Raw genomic sequence first — 22,142 nt, 5'->3', positions numbered from 1 at the left:
AAGAAAAAGACCCCATGTTGCTCTTCATTGTTGATCCAGTGTGTCTGATTGGACAGTTTGCTGAGCCAGTGAGAAGGCATCATGTCAGAGAAGATGCAGCCAATCAGAGTCACACCTACTAGATTTCTGTGAGGGGTGGGGAGAAGGGGTGCCATTCATCCAGGCTGTGGCTGATGGGGGTAGTGAGGGTTGAGTCTTGGGCTCAGGTCTGGAGGAGCTCACCCTCCTGGGGCCTCACTCTCCTAAGAGCAGGGGCTGCTGTCACCTTCCTGATGACTCAACCTCATGAGATTGGGGATCTCTCCCACCCTCCAATGTCTGTGATTCTGCTGGGATCTTATGACCTGGAGCTTCCAATAAACTCCTTTACAAGAGATGAAATTTACTCAAAATTTAATGAATTCTGAGCTTTTCATTTTCTTCATGTTTTTGACAGTTTTGTTTTAGGTCATTTTGCTTTTTTAATGATTTCAAAAATATTTAAAGATACTCTATAGAAGTTTTCTAGTCTGTATTTTGTCCTTTAAAATGGCTTTCTATTTTTTCCTGCTGCTACATGGAAAGCCACTTGATATATATTGATCTTATACTCACTAATATCACTTAATTCTCTTGTCAGTTGATAGTTTGTTTTGGATTACCTCTGTAGATTGTAGAGTCCACCACATATATTGAAAATTTTGTTGTTTAATTGGGTGTAGAAGGGACATTCCTCAAGACAATCAAGGCAATTTATGAAAAAGCCACAGGCAGCATCATAGCGAATGGGGAAAGGTTGGAAGCATTTCCACTTCTGAGAGGCCATAGCCATGCCATGACAGGCTTCTCACAAGACAAAAAAACTGACTAGGCCCAGGATGCCCCTGGTATGAAAAGATGAAACCTGACACCAGGCAGTCCTTTGTCCTGTCAACAGGACCAGTTGGAGGCAACCAATAAGGTGGGCCGTCCTTGCTTCTGCAGGGCCAAGGGAAGGAAGGAATGCAGATGTAATATTTGTTTGCCTGGGAACTATAAAAACCCTGAGAACAAAGAGAAGGGGGTCTTGGTCTCCCAGCACTGCATTTCATGGGAGGCTGGGGCCCCAGCATGCTGGAGCTACAAATAAAGTCCCTTCGTTCTTTGCATTACGGTGAGCCTCACTGGTTCTTTCTATCTGGGCAATCTGGAACACAACACACTGAGATCTGGTTCCAGACAGCAATGCCCACTCTCTCCATTGCGATTCAATATAGTACTGGAAGTTTTTGCCAGAGACATTTGGCAAGAAAAAGAAATTACAGGGATACAAATTGGGAAGGAAGAACTCAAACTATCCCTCTTTGCAGACAATATGATTCTTTATTTAGGGGATCCAAAGAACTCCACTAAGAGACTATTTGGAACTCATAGAAGAGTTTGGCAAAGAAGCAGGATATAAAATCAGTGCAAAAAATCAACAGCCTTTGTATACACAGGCAATGCCATGGCTGTGAAAGAACTTCTAAGATCAATACTATTCATGATAGCCACAAAAACAATCAAATACCTTGAAGTAAACTTAACCACGGATGTCAAAGATCTCTAGGATGAGAATTACAAAACTTTAAAGAAAGAAATAGAAGAGGATACCAAAAAATGAAAAAAATCTTCCATGTTCATGGATTAGAAGAATCAATATCTTCAAAATGTCCATTGTTCTCAGATCTGGAAAAAAAATGATGCTGAAATTTATATGGAGGCACAGGAGACCTCGAATAGCTAAAGCAATCTTGTACACAAAAACAGAGCTGGAGGCATCACAATACCAGATTTTAGGACATACTACAGGGCAGTTGTAATCAAAACAGCATGGTACTGGTACAGAAACACATGGATAAACCAGTGGAACAGAATAGAAACACCATAAATCAATCCAAACATGTACATCCAACTTATATTTGATCAGGGAGCTAAAACCAATTCCTGGAACAAGGACAGTTTGTTCAACAAATTGTGCTAGGAAAACTGGATTTCCACATGCAGAAGTATGAAGCAAAACCCCTACCTTACACAAAAATCCACTCAACTTAAAGATCTAAGCTTACTACCCAACACCATCAAATTATTAGAGAACATGGGAGGCACAGGCAGACTTCTTGGGAAAAACCCTAGAGGCACAGGCAGTCAATGCTAAAGTTAACAATTGGGATTACAGCAAATTGAGAAGTTTCTGTACTGCAAAAGAAACAGTCAGAAAATTAAAAAGGCAACCAAGAGAATGGGAAAAAATGTTTGCAAATTACACAACTGATAAAGGATTAATAACCAGAATCTATAAAGAGATCAAAAAACTCCACAACAACAAAACAAACAACCCACTTAAGAGATGGGCCAAGGACCTTAACAGACATTTTTCAAAAGAGGAAATCCAAATGGCCAACAAACACATGAAAAAATGTTCAGGATCACTAGCAATCAGAGAAATGCAATCAAAACCACAATGAGGTTTCTTTTTGCCCCAGTTAGAAAGGCTTTCATACAGACATCAATGAACAACAGATGCTCATGAGGATGTGGGGGGAAAGGCACACTAATCTATGGTTGGTGGAAATGCAAACTGGTAAAGCCATTATAAGACAGTTTGGAGATTCCTCAGAAATCTGAATATAGCCCTACCACATGACCCAGCCATCCCACTCCTTGGAATTTACCCAAGGGAAATTAAATTGGCAAATAAAAGAGCTATCTGTACCTCAGTATTTATTGCAGCTCAATTCACAATAGCTAAGACATGGAATCAACCAAAATGCCCATCAGAAGAAGACTGGATAAAGAAATTATGGGATATGCACTCTATAGAATACTATACAGCAATTAAAAAAAAATCTGGTCATTTGCAAAAAAAATGGAGGAATCTGGAAAACACCATGCTGAGTAAAATAAGCCAGTCCCAAAGGGACAAATTTCATATGTTCTCCCTCCCTAATCTGTGACAACTAACTGAGCACCTAAAAGGAAGCCTGTAGAAGTGAAACTGACATGATGAGAAACAATGACTTGATAAGCCCTTGTCCTGACTGTTGAGGAATAGCTTACTATTTTATTCTTTTTAGTATTTCATTTTTCTACTTAATACCATTGATTGAACTCTTTAATTAACATAGGTGTTTAAATTCAACTGAAAATTGATCCCTGTTAAAAACAAGAGTTGGAGTAAGAGAGGGAGGAGAGGTACAGTTTGGCACATGTTCACTCAGACTTATCCCTAATGGTAGAGCTAGAAACATGCCATGGGGCTCCAAATCCCATTAAGTTGGCAGGTACCAATGCCATCTTACTAGTCAAAATGATCAGTTTAAGTTCATAATTGATCATAAAGATAGGATTAATTGTCAAAGGGATCACATAAATAAGATCAGTGCCTGCTAATAATAATTGAAAAAATTAAAAAGGAGAGAATGATCCAACATGGGAAGCAGGATACACAGCAGACTCATAGAATCACAAATGCCCTAAACAGCACTCTGGCCTCAGAATCAGCCCTTAAGGCATTCAGATCTGGCTAAAAAGCCCATGAGAGTTTCTCAGGCATGGAAAGCCAAGAGACTGTGGCAAAAAAATGACCTAAATGAAAGATCTCTGTGAGTGAGATTCCTGTGGGAAGAAGGGACCATCAAAAAAAGGAGGTACCATTCTCTGAAGGGAGGAGGAAACTTCCACTTTGATTATAGCCTTGTCTAAATAAGGTCAGAGTTTGTGAACTCAAGAGATTTCCATAGCCTTGGCAGCTCATGATAAGAGGCTCGGGTGATAACTGACATCGTAAATAAGAGTTCCAATTGTTAAATCAACAACAGGAGTCGCCCTGCTCTTACTTCCAATGTAAGATCTGTGTCCTTAATGTTTTGTACTATGTGAATTAATGGTAAAACTAGTATTCAAACAATACTTTACACTTTGTGTGTCTGTGCAGGTGCAATCTGTTGAAATCTTTCCTTAGTATATACTAAGTTGACCTTCTGTATATAAAGATAATTAAAAATGAATCTTAATGAAGAATGGGATGGGAGAAGGAGTAGGAGATGGGATGTTTTGCAGGTGGGAGGGTGGTTATGGGGAGAAAAACTGCTATAATCCAAAAGTTGTATTTTCAAAATTTGTATTTATTAAATAAAATTTTTCTAAAAACAAAATAAAATTTTGTGGCTTAAAATTTGATCCATTTATCTAATGCTTCCATTTTGTTGTTTCCTTTTCCTGACTATACTTCTAGTACAATGTTGCAGAAATAGAATGGAAGGAGGTAGCTTTGTCAGGGCAAATTCCCAGGAAAAGAGCTTTCATTGTCTTATCTTAATGATACTGGTTGTTATAGGCTACTCAAAGACAATTTTAATTGTAATAAAAAATTCTGATATTTTACTTCTCTGCTAACAATTTCTTTAAAGCTTAGATGCTGAATTTAATCAAATGCTTTCTAGCATTAAGCTTAAATATTTATGCATTTTATTCTTTTATTTTTAATGATTTATTTGAAAGGTACACTGATAGAGAACTTTCATCCATTGGTTCACATCTCATATGATGACAACAACCAAGCTGGACTTAGCTGAAGCCATCAGACAGGAATACTAACTGGATCTCACACATGAGTGTCAGAGACTCAAGTATTTGGGCCATTTTCTGCTGCTTTCCCAGGTGGAACAGCAGGGAACTGGGCAAAATGTCAATCATTCAGGATTTAATCTAGCACTGTGATATGGGACTCCAGCATCACAGCTGGTGGGTTAACCCACTGTGCCACAAAGGTAGCCATTGATTTTGAGTGTTTTTCTTTTTCTTTTTTTTTAGGCAGTAGCTTGATGTACTATATATATACATACATACATATATATATTTGAAAGGCAGAGTTACAAACATACACACACACACACACACAGAACCTATCAGTGATGGCTAGGTCTGGGACAGATTATAGCAGGAGGCTTGAACTCCATCTGGGTCTTCCACAAGGGTGCAGAGGCCCAAAGCTTTGTGTCATCTTTCACTGCATTCTTAGGCCTATTAGCAGGGAACTAGATCAGAAGTGCAGAAGGGGCTGGCGCTGTGGTGTAGCAGGTAAAGCCACCACCTACAGTGCCAGCATCCATATGGATGCCAGTTTGAGTCCCGGTTGCTCCACTTCTGATCCCACTCTCTGACTGGGAAAGCAGTAGAAGATGGCCCAAGTCATCAGGCAGCTAGCCTTTAGTGGGAGATCCAGAGAGAGTTCCTAGCTCCTGGCTTCGGATCAGCTCAGCTCCATCCATTACAGCCATCTGGAGAGTGAATCAATGGATGGAAGACCTCTTTTTCTCTCTGTTTCTGCCTCTCTGTATGTCTGCCTTTCAAATAAGTAAATAAATCTTTAAAAAAAAAGAAAGAAGTGTAGCAGTTAGTACATGAAGCAGTCCCTATATAGGGTGTCATCATTGCAGACAGTGGACCCAAGAGACATTTTTAATAACTGTAATGCTTGAAATATTTTGTTATACAGAAATGGGGTTGGGCTTGTATGATCCTCAAGCTCTGATGCTTTTCCCTGGCACAAATCCATGTCTTCTACTGAGAGCATCATCCCAGGATTTCTTCAGGGAGTGATCCATCCCACCTGTCAGTGCAAGTGGTAAGTGAGGATAGAACTAGCTCCTGCTGCAGGGGCAAGGGTCATGCTTGTTCTTCCTGCTGTGGCATTGTTGGTGCATGAGGAGTTGGGGCTCAAGTGTGCACATTTTATGAGGAAATGCACAGGCCCCAGGATTTAGCCCTGGCTGTGAACAAATGGTCTCTCTGTTCAGCACAAGGCACACCTGCTTCCACCTAGTGTAAGATGCCAGGGGTGACCAAATTATGTTTCTCTCAAACACAGCCAGGAGGGAGGGGAGCCAGGCCTCACTCACATTAAGCATGGCTTCTGCTCTTTGTCATCAGTGTCTTTAGTGATGGAAGATGGCATCTGCTGATTCCTATTAAAAAAATCAACATAGCAGCTCATCAAAATGGAATCAGAAAGGTTGTGGAAATGGGCAAATATAAGAGATTGCACAAAATTAGTAAGTATTAACTGCACTTCTGAGAAAGCATAACATAACTTTTATGAGATGTGTATTTGACTTTTTTCACATCAACAGTTTTTTTTGTTGTTTTGTTTTAGAGATTTGTTTTGTTTATTTCAAACATAAAGTTAGAGAGGTAGAGACAGAGAGATCTTCCATCCACTGGTTCACTCCCCAAATGGCCACAATGGCCTGAGCTGGCCAATCTGAAGCCAAGAGACAGGGGTTTCTTCCAGGTTCCCCATGTGTGTGCCGGGGCCAAGTACTTGAGACATTTCCCACTGCTTTCGCAGGTACATTAGTGAAGAGTTGGATGGAAAGTGGAGCACCCAAGACTCAAACCAGGAGCCATATAAGATGTAGGCATCACAGGCTGGAGCTGTGCCATAGCTCCAGCCCCTATTTGAACACTTTTTAAATGTACTGTTAGTGTGGTACTGACAAAACAAAATATAGCTGATGAATTTTATTATTTAAGCATTTCTAAGTGTATGTTGAGTAGTGTTGAGTATAAGCATTGCTGTGTGACCAATATTCAGAACTGTTTTTCCTTATGAGAGTGAAACTCTGCCCAATGAATGAAAATTTCCTATAATTCCACTATCCCTAACTCCCAGTAACTGCCATTCTACTTGCCATTGCCCAGGCTACAGGGTCTTTAGGAGGGACAGTGATTTTTCAGGGTCACATAACAGCATTTAGAGAGAACCATGTTGGAACTCAGTTCTGTCTCTGCAAAGCTGGGTCCTGATTGTACCCAGCACTCCCTGGGGTTTTTGGATTCAGCTATGTGATTATGGACATGGCATGAGGCAGAAGGAGTATGAGACTTTGGAGAGTCTTTTCTGCTGGGGAATCCCATGAAATAGGATCCCAAGAAATGAAATCAATTTGTTGATGAAAGTCAACAATAGAACCTGGAACTCATTGTGTCAAGCTTTCTTTGCTGAAGCCCCACTGGAGAAAGCCATCTGTTCTGCTGCTCTGTCCTGACTTTCCAGGTGCCCAGACTCAAGAAAACCTGCAGATATTGGCTCAGCTCTCACTATTGATAACCCAGACATTTGGGCAGGAAGGACCCCATGGTGACATGGGTTGTCCCAAAGAAGGAAACTCTAGGTAAGGTCACCACGCTGATCCCACTTGGGCATTGCAACACTACTTCCCCTTTTCTGGGTATTTTTTGGGAGCCTCATGTAGGCTGTCCTGTCTCATATAGGAACAATTTATTGGAAGAGTTAAAATCTGGGTCAGCCTGTTAGGTCTACACTCTAGGTCATGGCAGACAGAATGGGAAGAAGAATGATGTGATGGTGCTCATCTTTTATGTGAATCGTAAGCTAGAGAAATGTTCAGATAGAAATATGTGCTTGACCTTGCTAACAGAAAATTACATGGAACAGAAGCGGTATTGATAGCCAGATGGGGTTATGATACCACCAGACCTACGTTTAGGACCATTGCACAGGGGCCGGCACTGTGGCACAGCGGGTTAACACCCTGGCTGTGAAGTGCTGGCATCCCATATGGATGCCGGTTTGAGTCTCAGCTGCTCAATTTCTCATCCAGCTCTCTGCTATGGCCTGGGAAAGCAGTAGAAGATGGCCAAAGTCCTTGGGCCCCTGCACCCATGTGGGAGACCTGGAGGAAGCTCCTGGCTCATGGCTTTGGATCGGTGCTGCTCTGGCCATTGGGGCCAATTGGGGAGTGAACCATCAGATGAAAGACCTCTCTCTCCCTCTCTGCTTCTCCTTTCTCTGTGTAACTCTGACTTTCAAATAAATAAATCTTAAAAAATAAAGAACCGTTGCACGAAGTTGAAAATATACTTAACAGGATCGTATACTTCTCCCTAGGTGAGGAGCAATTGCACCACACTGACAACGAAGCCCAATGCTGAATCACTTTGAGTGCAGATGCAAATAGATCTTCATAACCATGGCCTGGAAATGGCCAATAAGATCTCCTGCTCCTGTTCTTTAAAAAAATGGAACACCCAATTGTGTTGGTGAAGATACAAAGATTTTCAGCCACATGTGCATTGTTGGTGGTAACGTAAAATGGCACAACCACCACAGAAAACAGTGTCTCTTAATTACATTAAAAATAGAATTTTTATGTGATCTCATACTCTCACTTCTGAGTATACATCTAAAAGTATTGAACGTTCAACATAAGCAAAGTATAAATGTTATTCACCACAGCATAATTCACTGTAGCCAAGATTTCTAGTGTGGCCTGTACTCAGTGAAAAGTTACGCAGGCACAGAAGAAAAGGAAATCCTGTGACATGGATGAACCTTGAATATATTTTACTAAATGAAATTAGCCACAAGTATCAGTCCCCAAAGGAAAAATACTGCAAGATTCCAATCATATGAAATAAATAAAGTAGTCAGAGGGACTGGCACTGTGGGGCAGTGGGTTTAAACTCCTGCCTATAGTGCCAGCATCCCATATGGGTGCTCGTTCTAGTCCTGGATGCTCCACTTCTGATCCAGATCTCTGCTATGGCCTGGGAAAGCAGGAGAAGATGCTCCAAGTCCTTGGGTCCCTGCACCTGAGTGGAAGCCTGGAAGAAGCTCCTTCCTCCTGGCTTCAGATTGGCTCAGCTCTGGTTATCTTGGTGTTTTGGGGGGTGAACAAGTGGATGAAAGACCTCTCTCTCTGGCTCTACCACTCTCTGTAACTCTGATTTTCAAATAAATAAAATAAATCTTTAAAATAAATAAAATAGTCAGAATACTAGAAACAGAAAGTAGAAGAGTGGTTATGGATGGTAGGAAGGGTATGCAACTCAGTAGAAATGGAATTTTTAGATGAAAAAATCCTAGAGATCTGGTGTGTGTGTGTCGACACATGTATATCTTACTTACCTTAGAATGACAACTGTCCTTGTGAGATACAGTACTCAAGCCCTCTTCTACCTGACCCTGGATAAGAAAAGGGCTCCCTCTGTTGGTCATATGTCACTCTTCAGGTGCTTAAGGTAGGGCTGGTGGCACACTATTCCCAAGTGAGTAGAGTCATAACTGGTGTTACCTAGGAATGTTGGGAAGATTGCAATGATGTCTCCTTTCTCTCTCCAATTTGGTCCCCTTAGTTATCACACTCTCTTTGGGTGAGAATACAGGAAGATACACCAGTCTCTGCTGAGTTCATGATGATGCAACTTCAGTTGGGGCCTATGAATTCATCCTCCTTTGTAAGAAAATGGGCAGCCTCTCATCTTGGCCCGAGACTTTGAAATGCATCCAATAAATAAAGTTCTAGCTTTATTTTGGTAGGACCCTGGTTCAAGTTATAGCAGACCAGAGGATGATCAATAATATCTTTCCAACATTTACATTAACATTTCTTTCTCTATGAAGAATTTTCCTTTAGATAAAAAACATGAAAGACTGATTTTTCTCTTCTATATCATGGAGTTGCTAAGGAAATAATTCCCTCATTAACCATTGGAGTGATCGCAGTGAATTTAAGTGAGTGGTGAACACAGAAGATAGAGCTGAGTGAAGGCAGAAGTTCACAGTGCAGTGGGGAGACAGACACTCCTGCAGTGAGCTCAATCAATGCTAGAGGTCCTGGGAGAGGCTGAGCAGCATTGAGTGAGGGAGAAATGAGAGGGTTGGATAGAAGAGCAAGATGGAGTTATCCATTTGTGGTCACCAACTTAAACTTAAAAAATTTATGGGATATATGGGGACATTTGGATAAATTCTTTTTTCTCTTTCAATATTTCCTTTATTTTATTTGCAGTTTGTATTCAATGCAAATCAATTATATAACATGAGGAATTACTATGAATCAAAGCATAAGCATACAAACATATATGCAATCTAAAATAGAGGAACAGCATTTAGATATTAAGTAAAAAGTCACGTTCATTCACACACACAGTAAACTCAGATCTGGTCGACCTGGTTGTTTCCAGGCAGGTTTGTAAAGATGATAAAGAGTGACTATGGAGAATAAGATTTCTGCCAGAGCAGTCTTAGTGAAGACATTTTCTTCCTAGAACACAGAGTGTGACCTCAGATAATGATTAAGGATAGCTTATGACTACTAACAAGAAGAGCATTGAGCCCTTGTGAGAATGTAGGCTTCACAAGAACATGCAGCTGTTTTCTCAGACATGCTTGTTAGGGTTTGCAACCATGACTGAGAACTACAACCAAGACCATGCTTGTTCAGGCCTGCCACCTGGGAATGGAACCTGAAGGAGGGCGTGGGAATGAAAAGAGGGACAAGGGCTCAGAGAATGGAGCCAAGACAGCAAGGCTGATCAAGGCTCATTTATTCCAGTGTCTCAGAGATATTTATGCATAATCAGCTGCAGCTCAAGGCAACTCAGAAGTTAACAGCACATGCAAGCAACTTATCAGGGTTTCTACAACACAGTCAGAACATAGTTAATTTTAGCAGAGTGCTCCTGTTTAATCATCCTCCTTCAACATGGGAATACGTGACTTTCTCATCCCAGGAATTCCACAAGCCATGATTGACCTTGACTTGCCTATGGGCTGCCTACACATGCTGAGCAAAGAAAAAGTTTTATTAGAGTCAAGAACTGCCAGGAGTATCCTCAGAGGGAGAGGCTCTCTGGGCTCAGGTGTAGGGCTGGGGTGTTAGAGGGAACTTGTCCCAAGGGAGGTGGGAGATAGGTTGGAGAAGCCAAACAAAAGGATGTGGGATGTGGGCTGGAGCAGCTGGAGAAGGTACCTGATACCAGGAGGCACAGGATGTCAGCCTGATTTATAATAGGGGCAGTTGTGGGAACAGTGAGGCACAGAGAGTCTCTCAGGCCTGATTTTGGGAATGATGAGTTTCTCCATAAGCACAGCACCTCTGTGTTTTTGCTTTCCTGATGCCAGAAAAGACTGGTGGAGATGCCTCAGACCAGTGTGCATTCAGGACTCTCACAATGTTTATCTAATATGTCTTGCTAAATGTGTTTCAGAGAAACCTTAGTTCTATGAACACATGCACGTGCTCTACAATAGGCTGTTATAATCTTTATCAGTAAAGAAACCACACCGGGCTAGTCTGTGCACACTTTTTGGAGGAAGAGACCCCATGTCCTGTTTTTGCTTTCATTTGCACACCCCAACATGTGACCTTGGTTATCCAGACTACTGTGACCAAATTAGATACTGGAACATCTAAGCATCAGCGTGTGAGCATGCAAACTATAGATTTGAGCGCTGGTCTGGTTTTGAAAAGATTTCTGTGTATCAAGGTAGTTGTAAAAGATTTGTTGCAGAATAAAGGCAACTATTAGGCTTAAAGTTCCTTGTCACTGGTTCACTCCCCAAATATCTGCAATGGTCAAAACTGTGCCGATACTTAAGGTGGGGTCAAGAACTCTATATAGGTTTCCCAAATGGGTGGCAGGAACTCAGTTAGTTGAACCATCACCATTGCTTTCCGGGGTGTGCAGTAACAAGAAACTGGAGTATGGTTCTGGATGAAGATATCAAACTTATGCACTGTAATGTAGGATTCAGGCATGTAACTACTAGACCTGCCTGCTTCTCTTATTCATATTTTTAAAATACATATAATATATGAAGAGTAATTTTATTTACTTTTAGCTGTGGATTTAAGATTTTGTAAAATAATTATTTATTTATTTGAAAGTCAGAGTTACACAGAAAAAGGAAGAGAGAGAGAGCGAGTGCACAAGATCTCCTCTCCACTGTTTCACACCTCAAATGCCCACAATGCTCTGGCTGGAACCAGGAGTCAGGAGTTTCTTTCAGATCCCTCACATGGGTACAGGGGCCAAGCACATGGGCCATCCTCCACTGTATTTCCGGGGATGTTAGCAGGGAGATGAATTGGAATTGGAGCAGCTAGGTCTTGAACCAGCACCCATAGGGATGCTGGTGTCACAGGAAGTTTCTTTACCCACTATGCCACAATGCTGGCCCCCTGGCTGTAGATTTAAAAGGCATGTAACTATAAAAAATAATGTTACATGACAATTTTTGGAATGAATGTTGAGATGACATTAAATTGGAAATATTCTATTTCCCATTTAGCAGATAGGTTGGATTAAGAGACAAGAAAATGGGACTGGCACTATGGCATAGGAAGTTAATCCTCCTCCTGTGGTACTAGCATCTCATATGGGTGCTGGTTGATGTCCTGGTTGCTCCGCTTCTGATCCAGCTCCCTGATAATGGCCTGTAAAAGCAGTGGAGATGGCTCAGGTGCTTGGGCCCCTGCACTCATGGGAGACCCAGAGGAGATGCTGGCTCCTGGCTTGGGATTGGCCCAGCTCTGGCCATTGTGACCATTTGGGGAGTGGAACAGATGATGGAAGAGCTCTCTCTCTGTCTCTTATCTCTGTCTAAAATTCTGCCTCTCAAATAAATAATAATAGTAACATATACAAGGAAAATAATAACTGATGATTGGAAACCCCAGACAAGAGAGAATGGAGTCCTCACCACAGAAGAAATCAGGCTAAGATCATCATATTGCAGCAGTTCAGGAATCCGAGCCTGTCTGGAACTGCTTATATGTGACAATGAACACAATGGTGAGATAAAGGTGAAAGAGCTGCACCTGCTGAACCCCAGGTTTGTATTTAGACTGTTCAATCTGAATAGTTCTGGTCACTGTTTCATCATCCTCTCCACCTTAACACAAACAGACATAAATCCCATTTACTATTTGCTACATAAGAAACACCATATACTTTAGCTCTTCACCTCTTTCAATGTTCAGTCATTTTGTGGAGGAACCTAAGGTTCATATCAGAGCATAGTTAACTCATGGTCATAGTTGATATGTCAGAATTAATTCATGTTTAGCTGCCTCATAAGGAGTTAGGAGATGCATTTGAAACTGATAAGGAAATAGTCTTATAGTCTTAAGTTCAAAAATTTATAATCATGTATAATTTCCCACTTTACTCAGACATCTACAGGTTATTTCACAGCATAGCTGTGACACTCCCATATACTGAAATCACTGACTGTTCAGATTGTGTACATATCCCAGTGATTGTGTGGGAAAGACACATGGAAGGCCAGCACAGGGAAATACTTGAGGGTAATCCCAACCATGGTTCAAATTTTCTATCGGGGCCGGCACCACTGCTCACTTGGTTAATCCTTCACCTGGGGTGCTGGCATACCATATGGGCACTGGGTTCTGGTCCTAGCTACTCCTCTTCCAGTCCAGCTCTCTGCTGTCGCCCAGGGAAGCAGTGGAGGGTGGCCCAAGTGCTTGGTCCCTGCACCCACATGGGAGACCAGGAGGAAGCACGTGGCTCTTGGCTTCAGATCCACACAGCACGCCAGCCATGGCAGCCATTTGGGGTGTGAGCCAACAGAGGGAAGACTTTTCTCTGTCTCTCTCTCTCACTGTCTAACTCTTCCTGTCAAATAAAAAAATTTCTATCCATAGAGCCACCTGCTTGGTACAGTTATGACCTTCTCTCCTAACCATTGGTATAGATGGCCTTGGCTGAGCAAGGATGTCCATATTTTTGGAGTTAGTCACATTCAAGGATATGATTATGGATGTCACCACAGAAGCTCAGGCTCTGCTTGGGACTTCTGAGGGAAAGCTGTAGAGGATGTGATTCTGAAGAACATCTGCTTCATGAGTATTAAGACATATGGATTCTAATTCAACAAAGAGTTTTTAGGAAAAAAAATGTAGCATTCACTTATCTAACATTTTAACCCTCAGGTATTCACCCGAGGGAAGTGAAAATACATATTATAAAATATTTTCCCAAATCTGCCAGTAGGCAAGGAGACAAGATCAGAGAGTCCTGGATTATATAAAGCAAATGGTCATAAATGAGATTAAAATAAAATCAGAGAGGTTTTTCAGATGCAGAATAGGATTGCAAATTGGGAGACAGATTCAGTTTAAAGTGAACCGTGGTTCTTCTGAGGTGGAGCAGGACTGAGGCTTTTATAATAAGGAAAGGGAGGGGATGTCCAGCTTTGCAATCTTTGAATATATACAGGGTAGGATGAGTGCACTGGTTTGAATTGATGCCAGGACTAGCATGTGATTCAATAGGTCAAGCTGCTCTTCTGACATTGGCATCTCATAGAGGAGTGCAGGTTTGAGTCCTGGCAACTCCTCTTCCATTCTAGATTCTTGCTAGTTTGTCTGGAAAAGCAGTGGATAATGACCCAACCATTTCTGTCAACCATATGGAAGACCTGGATGAAGCTCCTGGCTCCTATCTTTCATCTAACTCAGTCCTGATTGTGGTGGGCATTGTGTAGTAAGCCAACAGATGAGTGATTTCTGCTGCTTGTCTTTCTCAGTCTCTCTGACTTTCAAATAAAAACTAAATTAAAAATTAAGGAGTGGCCATTTGACATAGTGGTGTGACCACTTCTCAGGATCCCTGCATCTCATGTCAGAGAGCCTGGGAAAAGTCCCAGCTCCACTTCTGGTCCCAGCTTCATGTTGGTGTGCATTCTGAGAGACAGTGATGAGGCTTAAAGGAGTTGAGTCCATGCGACCCTTGTAGAGACCCAGATTGTGTTTCAGGTTGCTGGTTTGGGCTTGGTCCTGCCCCAGCTGTGGCATAAAGTTGGGGAGTGAACCAACAGATTTGAGATATACCCCATGTCTACTTTTCAAGTACAAAAATAAAATAATTATTCTTAAAGAGCAACAGGGTTTTCAAAACCTTTAAAATAGAAAGATCAAGCTGTTTACAAATTATCACAAATATATTCACAACAAGATATGCATTGTGAATATTATTCTACTTTTTTGTGCAGTCTAAACACAGGCATGTAGATTCTTAGAAGGGAACAAGTTTTACAACTTTGGCCTTATAGGAATTGGGTAAGGTTTATCCTTCATAGTATTTGATGCTGTCCCTGCTTTACTAACATGATGTGGATATTGTCATCTTACAATTTGGTCATTTTAAGAGTAGTTAACTTTGGGCTGGCGCCGCAGCTCAATAGGCTAATCCTCCACATTGTGGCACTGCAACACCAGGTTCTAGTCCTGGATGGGGCTCCAGATTCTGTCCCGGTTGCCCCTCTTCCAGGTCAGCTCTCTGCTGTGGCCAGGGAGTGCAATGGAGGATGGCCCAAGTACTTGGGCCCTGCATCCCATGGGAGACCAGGATAAGCACCTGACTCCTGCCATCGGATCAGTGTGGTGAGCCGGCTGCAGCGCACCAGCCATGGCAGCCATTGGAGGGTGAACCAATGGCAAAGGAAGACCTTTCTTTCTGTTCTGTCTCTCTCTTTCACTGTCCACTCTGCCTGTCAAAAAAAAAAAATAGTAGTTAACTTTGAAATTATTTCAAACTTACAGAAATACCATGAGTGAGTCCCATTCATTGTGAATGCCCAGTTAGTATCCTTTTAGCACTTTTCCCCTGACCTAAGATGTTTCTGCTGACTATAGGGTGGTCCCCTGATAAAAAGCATATGAACCCCAATTTAGGAAACCAACATTAGTTCAATGTTATAGCCCAACCCACATAACTATCACATCTTTTTCCAACTGTGTCAAAATATCTTTTCTCCCATTGGGATTCAATGTTCTTTTTCTGGAATTCTCCTTGACACTTCCCTAATATGTAAGCCCTCAATAGATATCAAGAGCAGAGATGACTCAAGCTGGGCCCCTCCAGTGTTCCTTTCTGAGAAAACGTGGGCCCTGTGTTCTCATCAGAAACACTCTGGTCCGATGCTGGGCTCTGCTCAGTCTCCCATTCACTCTATGATGGATGCTACCAACTTAGTACTTAGTGAATTTCTGCCAGATTGATTCACATACAACCCTCTTGTTTTTTAAAGATTTATTTATTTATTTGAAAGTCAGAGTTACAAAGCAGAGAGAGGAGAGGCAGAGAGAGAGAGAGAGGTCTTCTATCCAATCGTTCACTCCCCAAATGACCACAACAGCCAGAGCTGGGCCAGAGCTGAGCTGATCTGAAGCCAGGAGCCAGGAGCTTCCTCCATGTTTCCCACATGGGTACAGAGGCCCAAGGACTTAGGCCATCCTCTACTGCTTTCCCAGGCCATCGCAGAGAGCTGGATCAGAAAAGAAACAGCCAGGACTAGAACCCATGCCCATATTGGATGCTGGCACTTCAGGCCAGGGCGTTAACCCACTATGCCACAGCACCAGCCCCACACATACAACCTTTTAAAGATTTATTTAGGTGTGTTCCCATGTGAAGGAAAGGAGTGTTGGGGATCTGGATTCTCGAGGTTGAGGCTTTTCAGCCCCAAAGGGGAAGAATCCACTTCCGCCGCTGCACCCGGCCCATGCCCGCCCTTCCTCCCTGCATGGGGCTGGCCCCACAGTGTCGCCTCTTCCTACAGTCTCCCTCCTCAGCTCTCCCCATGTGTTGCATGGTCGTCAGGCACTGGGGCTGGCAAGGAGCCCGCCAGAGGCCGGTCAGGTGGCTCTGGCAGCATTTGGAAGTTTACATTAAATTTTTCCCAGTGGAACCCATGACTTCTGGTCAGGATGCTAAAGTTGTGGTTGAACTGCAGGCACAGTGAGGCCAAGAGGGCAAGGACAGCTCTCATCTGATGAATGGTCCTATATCTCAAACCACTTCTCAAACAAGTTCCATCCCAGCTTTGAGTCAGGTACCATCAACTAAGGTTTCAGAGCTAAACCCTAATGCGAAAGTGTGGGGGACTCATGTTACATTTGGAAGCAAGTAGTGCAGCTGTCGGTTTGAGTGCTGCATGGGAGGAGACAGCCAGCCATGGTGCAGACTGCAGCCCACAGGGATTGGATGTCAATGGTGATGGTGACAAAAGTCGTGAGAATGCAGCATTACCAGATTTACCTGAGTCAAAACAGACATGAACACTTTGGCTATGGATCACGCAGAATACGAATCTCTACCTGAAAATAGTGAAACAGGAGGAAATGAATCTCAACCAGAAAGCCAGGAAGATCCTGGAGAAGTACTTAAAAAATTAGAATTCTGTTTATCTAGGGAGACTGTTGCTAGTGCCACATATCTTACATCACAGATGGATAGTGAGCAGTATGCTCTAATTACAATGGTAGCTGCTCTTGACCATATCAAGAAACTCAGTACTAGTGTGGATTTGATTGTTGAAGTGCTAAGATCTTTACCTTTAGTACAGGTGGATGAGAAGGGAGAAAAAGTGAGGCCAAATCAAAATCGTTGCATAGTAATATTGTGAGAAATATCTGAATCTACCCCTGGGGAAGAAGTAGAAGCACTATTTAAAGGAAATAATTTACTGAAATTTATAAACTGTGAATTTGCCTATAATGATAATTGATTTTTTACATTTGAAACAGAAGCTGATGCACAACAAGCTTACAAATACCTATGAAAAGTCAAAACTTTTCAAGGAAAACCAATTAAAGTGCAGCTAAAAGAAAGGCAATAGCTATAAACCCATTTTTGCAAAAGAATGGATTTAAATCTCTTGACAATGTCTTCTCCCAAAAGCAATTTATACATTCAATGCAATGCCAATCAAGATACCGAAGACATTCTTTTCAGATCTGGAAAAAATGATGCTGAAATTCATATGGAGACACAGGAGGCCTCAAATAGCCAAAGCAATCTTGTACAACAAAAACAAAGCCGGAGGCATCACAATACCAGATTTCAGGACATACTACAGGGCAGTTGTTATCAAAACAGCATGGTACTGGTACAGAAACAGATGGATAGACCAATGGAACAGAATAGAAACAGCAGAAATCAATCCAAACATGTACAGCCAACTTATATTTCATCAAAGATCCAAAACCAATCCTTGGAATAAGGATAGTCTATTCAATAAATGATGCTGGGAAAATTGGATTTCCACGTGCAGAAGCATGAAGCAAGACCCCTACCTTTCACCTTACACAAAAATTCACTCAACATGGATTAAAGACTTAAATATATGACCCCAAACCATCAAATTATTAGAGAGCATTGGAGAAACCCTGCAAGATATAGGTACAGGCAAAGACTTCTTGAAAAATACCCCAGAAGCACAGGCAGCCAAAGCCAAAATTAACATTTGGGATTGCATCAAATTGAGAAGTTTCTGTACGGCAAAAGAAACAGGAAAGTGAATAGGCAACTGACAGAATGGGAAAAAATATTTGCAAACTATGCAACAGATAAAGGGTTGATAACCAGAATCTACAAAGAAATCAAGAAACTCCACAACAACAAAACAAACAACCCACTTAAGAGATGGGCCAAGGACCTCAATTGACATTTTTCGAAAGAGGAAATCCAAATGGCCAACAGACACATGAAAAAATGTTCAAGATCACTAGCAATCAGAGAAATGCAAATCAAAACCACAATGAGGTTTCACCTCACTCCGGTGAGAATGGCTCACATTCAGAAATTTACCAACAATAGATGCTGGTGAGGATGTGGGGAAAAAGGGACACTAACCCACTGTTGGTGGGAATTCAAACTGGTTAAGCCACTATGGAAGTCAGTCTGGAGATTCCTCAGAAACCTGAATATAACCCTACCATTCAACCCAGCAATCCCACTCCTTGGAATTTACCCAAAGGAAATTAAATTGGCAAACAAAAAACCCATCTGCACATTAATGTTTATTGCAGCCCAATTCATGATAGCTAAGACCTGGAACCAACCCAAATGCCCATCAACAATAGACTGGATAAAGAAATAATGGGACATGTACTACATAGAATACTATACAGCAATCAAAAACAATGAAACCTGGTCATTTGCAGCAAGATGCAGGAATCTGGAAAACATGTTGAGTGAATTAAGCCAGTCACAAAGAGACAAATATTTGTTTTCCCTGATTGGCGACAACTGAGCACCAAAGGGAAAACCTGTTGAAATGAAATGGACACTATAAGAAACAATGACCTGATCAGCTCTTGTGCTGACTGTTGATGTACAATGTAATACTTTATCCTTTTTAGTATTTTGTTGTTGTTGTTCTAGTACTAGTGGTTGAACTCTGTAATTAACACACAATTATTCTTAGGTGTTTAAATTTTAACTGAAAAGTGATCCCTGTTAACTATAAGAGTGGGAAAAAGAGAGGGAGGAGATGTACAATTTTGGACATGCTTAATCGGACTTGCCCCAAATGGTGGAGTTAGAAACGTGCCAGGGGATTCCAATACAATCCCATCAAGGTGGCATGTACCAATGCCATCTCACTAGTCCAAGTGACCAATTTCAGTTCACAATTGATCACTCTGATAAGTCTAAGAGTCAAAGGGATCACACAAACAAGACTAGTGTCTGCTAATACTAACTGATAGAATCATAAAGGGAAAAACGATCCAACATGGGAAGCGGGATACACAGCAGACTCATAGAATGGCAGTTGTCCTAAATAGCACTCTGGCCTCAGAATCAGCCCTTAAGGCATTTGGATCTGGCTGAAGAGCCCATGAGAGTATTTTAGGCATGGAAAGCCAAGACACTCTGGAAAAAAAAAAAAAGAAGACCTAAATGAAAGATCTCTGTGAGTGAGATCCCAGTGGAAAGAATGGGGCCATTAAAGAAGGAGATACCTTTCTCTGAAGGGAGGAGAGAACTTCCACTTTGACTATGGCCCTATCAGAATAAAATCAAAGTCGGCGTACCCTAAAGGCTTCCATAGCCTTGGCAACTCAGGACTAGAGCCTAGGGAGATTACTGACGCCATAAACAAGAGTGTCAAATTGTTAAATCAAAAACAGGAGTCACTGTGTACTTATGTCTCATGTGGGATCTGTCCTTAATGTGTTGTCCAATGTGAAGTGAAGCTATAACTAGTACTGAAACAGTATTTTTACACTTTGTGTGTCTGTGTGGGTGCAAACTGATGAAATCTTTACTTAGCATATACTGAATCGATCTTCTGTATATAAAGATAATTGAAAATGAAAAAAAAACCTGGTGTTAATTTGGAAATGGCATAGAAAATTAATTGATTAAAAAATTATGTAGGATCTCTGTCTTTAATGTGCTGTACACTGTTATTTAATGCTATAACTAGTACTCCAACAGTATTTTTTCACTTTGTGTTACTATGTGGGGGCAAACTGTTGAAATCTTTACCTAATATATACTAAACTGATCTTCTCTATATAAAGAGAATTGAAAATGAATCTTGATGTGAATGGAAGGGAGAGGGAGCGGGAAAGGGGAGGGTTGCAGGTGGGAGGGAAGTTATGGGGTGGGGGAGCCATTGTAATCCATAAGCTGTACTTTGGAAATTTATATTCATTAAATAAAAGTTAAAAAAAATAAATCTCTCGACATGAACCTTTATACACAGCAGTGTTACACATCATTTATTTACCTCCACTATACAGTCCCCAACAACAGTTTCCTCTGCACAGTCTGACTGCCCCCCATTGTCAACAATGCATAACTATTTTTATCCACCCTTGGTAATTCTATTTCCAAATACTGGATTTATACATGAGTTTACGTCTCCAACCTTCAAGCTTGCAGCCTCTCCTCTGACTTCACTCAGACAGTATCCTCCTAGAAGCAGGAAAAATTCCTTGGGCTATAGGAAGAAAAGGGAGTAAAAGTTTACAAGCAGCCAAACTCAGTCTCCAACATGACCAAAGTCTCCATCAGAAACTTTGAACTGGGGCTGTCCAACTTCCCCCCATTGTCTGGAGCTGCAGGCAATTTGAAGACAGAGGATTTGTTTGAAAACAGGCCATCTAGCTTGATAATAGGATTATCAAAGGAAAGGAGCCTCCATGCAAATGCAAGTAGGAACACTATTCCTGTAGTGATCCCCAGAGAGTCCTCACTGCTGGCTTCTTGTGCTGTATCAGCAACATATGAATGATCCCCCCCAGCCCATTTGCCTGAGGATCCCAAGGTGTAGAAAAGCAGAGGGAAACCCACATTGTGGACAGACTCTCTCTGTCCTTACTACAACTGCGTGTAAATCAGTGCAGGTGAATGGAGCTGCCACAGAACTGTGAAAGCCCAGTTACGTGGAGATTTGTCAGAGAACGAGTAAAGAGCACCTTCTTCCCCCACTGCAACCCCAAAAATAACAAAAGTCAAACCCCGCAGTTGTAGGAAGGAGGAGAAGAAGCTTGCTGTGCCTGTGGAGCAATAGAGGGAGCCCTCGCCCTCAAGTCCACTCCCAGAGTCCCCAAAGACCAGGAGAAGCAGCCTGGGCACTGGCCCTCACCCTCAGCTGTTGGAAAGTGTCTTCACAGATGACAGAACACTGCCCCCAAGTCTCCTCAGTGAAAATCCTATGTCTGGGAGCGGTTGCATAGAGCTGTATTAGCCACAAGCGAAACACTCTTCCCACTCAGTATGAGAATGAGTCACTGCTTAGGCACTCGCAGTATCTGTGAGCCCCATGGACTGCTTGCAAGTTATTTTTCCTTCTGTGAGTCAGATTCTCCCCCTCTTGGAAAAAAATATAGTTTTCAGGATTTAATTAACCCTATTTTTGGTTGGTGCTTAACTGGAGGTGATGTGTAAGTCTGATTTTTTTCAGGATAGAAAATGCATTTATCCCAACACATTGGTGTTTTCTATTAAGCCTCTGTGTGGTTCTGAATGCAAGCTATATATAGTGATTTTTTCTAAATTAAGGGAACTATGCTACTTTATTTTTTAAATAATACTGATCTACAAGTGCGTATCTCAGATACTCCAGCAGATGGTGGCCTTGGCCTTGAGGTGGAAGGGGGTTGGCAGTGTCAGGTCTCTGACACACTGGCATGGGAGCTGTACTTTCATCTAACCTGTTAACAAGTGAGTCTAGCATTTAAAAATACATATAAATGTACATATAGGCCATTTTGGATCCAGTGGGCAGAAAGAACCTGCAGAGCGCACCCTAGAGAAACCTGGAAGCTTTGAGTTTTGACATCCTGCCAGCAAGTACCCAGCTTCTCCCCTCAATTACAAGTGACTATTAACTAAAATCAATTCAAAACATGTGAATAGAACCTAAATGAAAATATACGTTGTTGGCCACTGACACATTGCCAGGATGTTGTACCATGGAGTGGTTTTCATCCCTGTGAGCTGGCTGCTCTGGCTCTTGGCCTACTGCACCTGCTCCATGCACATTTCTGTCCATGTTCTCCCACCCCAAGGTA

General features: G+C 41.8%; 1 pseudogene; it reads left to right on the top strand.

Annotated features, from left to right (window-relative positions):
* The first annotated feature begins 16,525 nt into the window (after positions 1–16,525).
* On the top strand, positions 16,526–21,276 carry LOC133754789 (la-related protein 4B-like; annotated as a pseudogene).
* The last annotated feature ends 866 nt before the right edge of the window (positions 21,277–22,142 follow it).

This window comes from Lepus europaeus, unplaced genomic scaffold (assembly GCF_033115175.1).
Source record: "Lepus europaeus isolate LE1 unplaced genomic scaffold, mLepTim1.pri SCAFFOLD_29, whole genome shotgun sequence".
Lineage (NCBI taxonomy): Eukaryota > Metazoa > Chordata > Mammalia > Lagomorpha > Leporidae > Lepus > Lepus europaeus.
Note: the sequence above shows the minus strand (reverse complement) of the source record. Positions and strands in the feature narration are given on the sequence as shown.